We start from the raw sequence: 2,501 nt of genomic DNA, 5'->3' as shown, positions 1-2,501 counted from the left end.
CTTCACAGCCTCACCCACCACCGGCATTGCTACTTTGGAAGTAATGTCTTATTGGCTTTTAAACAGAAAGAAGGGGATGCTTGCCTTGTTTTGAAGGTTTAAAGTGTTCACAGCACAACCCTGGCATCTCAAGTAGCAGGGACAACATAAGACAGAAGTATCCTCATACTGCCAACACAACAATCTCATAAGCATAGTTTCCATAGCCCCATTCAAATTCCACAAGGGCCTCTCTCCTACCTCCCCACCCTCCAGAACAGCTCAGTGCTGGGTCTGTTCTATCCTCATCAGAGTTGGGAACCTTTGTCTCATTCCTTATAGTCCACAAACTGTTTTTTCAATACTCTGCAGCGTGAGCTTGGACACTGCCTCAAATGAAATGCCCAGAGCACCTTTTTAATTAGAGATAAACCTGTGGGCCACTGACTTTGACAATACCTCTTGCATTCCATAGCACTAATCCAACTTGGAGATGCCACTTTTCTCCCCTGCAAAAGCTTCATAGCTCAGATCTGCAAATTCCTTGAGTGGGGAAAATGGCACATGCCCCCGACCTCTAGCAAGTAAGTGTAAATGCAGGGAATGCTACAGAAAAGCCTGGTTAGGAATGGCTGGGCACTTTTCTTCTTTAACTTGGACAAATCCCAGTCCTCTGAGATTCGTTCTACCTCCATTCCTAGAACAAAAATGTGTATTTGAGAGATCCTCATTCATTATTGTTATTGTACTCCTCTTTCCCACACACTGAAGAAGAAAAAGAGTTCTCCTGAACTCCCTACTAGCAACTAAAATTAAAGGAACTAAAAACAAGTCAGGAGGCCAACACAATAATGGGAATTACAGCAAAATATTTGTAGGTTGAGCAGGAAAGTATCTCAGGTAGAAAGCTAGCATCTTTAGTCAAACCTAGTGGGGATAATTTAGTGTTCTTCATCAGAACATAGGCCTTCAATTTCATCTCTGTCTCCCCCAATTACCATCCAGAAAGCTTTGGCCATCTTTCATTTCCTTTAACTTTGAAAACAGTCTTTCAAAATTCTCCAAATCTCCTCCTCAAGTAGTAAGACTGGTTAATTCTTGAATATCCAGATCTAACATGGGATCCACAATGCTGTCCACCAGGGCACCTGCTGTGTTAGATGCACCATCCTGATGTCCTGGGAGGGACTCTGTCCTATCTGCTGCTGGCAAATGGGACTGCTCTGAGTGACAGGTCTCTGCTGATCCATTGCTATGGTTTGTTGCAGCCAAAGAGTTGAGAAAGCTAAAGCCTTGATTCCTATCATTCTTCATCACTGCATTGGACCAGACATTGGCATTCAAGGCTTGGACAATTCACTTTACTCCTGTAGATTCAGGAAAGTCATCATCCTCCTCAGGCAATTCCTCTGGACTAAGTTCAACCAATTCAAAGCCATGTTTGATGCACCTTTCTTGAGATTTTTGTCTGCTTACTCCATCTTCAGACACTCTGTCGCAGACCAAGATCATCACCTCAGGTAACCATGCCTCTGCCAGTGGAAGCCATGAGGAGACAGTGTCAAGACCAGACTTTTGTGTGCTATCAAAGTAAACCACAAATGCCTGCACAGACTCCGCAATCTCTGCAGTGACAAGAAATTTATTCGGCACCACACAAAGATTGATACTTTCAGAGTAGTATTTATTATCAATGGTCCAGGGATAAAATCTCACAGTATCATTGGAAGTTGCTTCTACAAGAAGATCCTCTGTTCCAAGGATATGTTGGACCAGCCAGTCTCAGGTGAAGGTGAAGGAGCAGCTGGTGACTAGCACACAAGGGATGCCTGCAGCCATAGCCACACTCCATGTAAAGTATTATTTTTGTAAACCTACTCTTGCTACAGTATTAAGAATAGATTATAATAGAAGCAAGGACCAAAGCAGAGACCCACTAGGAGACGACTGAAATAAACCCAAATGAAAATTCACAGTATTATGCACCCAGGTGTGACAGTACAGACAGTGACAAATGACTAGATTCTAGATATATCTTGAGAGAATACCTGATAGTATTTGTGTACATTTAGAGTGCAAGAAAAAATGAGAATTTAAAAATGATTCTAGGCTTTTGACATGAACAACTAGTAGAAGAGAAATGCCATTTATGATGGCATGAAAGATTCTGGGAAGAGAAGTTTCTAAATAACATTTTGAGAAATGTTACTTTAGATAAATCTACACAAGATCTTTTGGAAATGTCCTGAGAGAATTGATATGCAAGGTTGGATTTCAAAGGGGAGAACTGGCTGCAGATCACATTTGAAGAGAAGTATGATCCAGAGTAATGATGACTGGTAGAAGAGAGAAACTCAAAACCCTCAGGACTTAACAATATAGAACTTTATTTCTCACTCATGAAATTCAAACCAATGTGTAATCCTATGTGATTGATGGTCTACCTCATGGTTATTTAAGGACTGCGAAGGCCCATCCATACATGACTGGCTGTCTCAGGGTCCACTAAATTTAGTCAGAAA

The 2,501-nt window shown here is 41.6% G+C and overlaps 1 pseudogene; it reads right to left on the bottom strand.

The window, feature by feature from the left end:
* Window positions 1–837: 837 nt before the first annotated feature.
* LOC124973064 (alpha- and gamma-adaptin-binding protein p34-like) lies at window positions 838–1,818 on the bottom strand (annotated as a pseudogene).
* Between the last annotated feature and the right edge of the window lie 683 nt (window positions 1,819–2,501).

This window comes from Sciurus carolinensis, assembly GCF_902686445.1.
Source record: "Sciurus carolinensis chromosome 14 unlocalized genomic scaffold, mSciCar1.2 SUPER_4_x, whole genome shotgun sequence".
NCBI lineage: Eukaryota > Metazoa > Chordata > Mammalia > Rodentia > Sciuridae > Sciurus > Sciurus carolinensis.
Note: the sequence above shows the minus strand (reverse complement) of the source record. Positions and strands in the feature narration are given on the sequence as shown.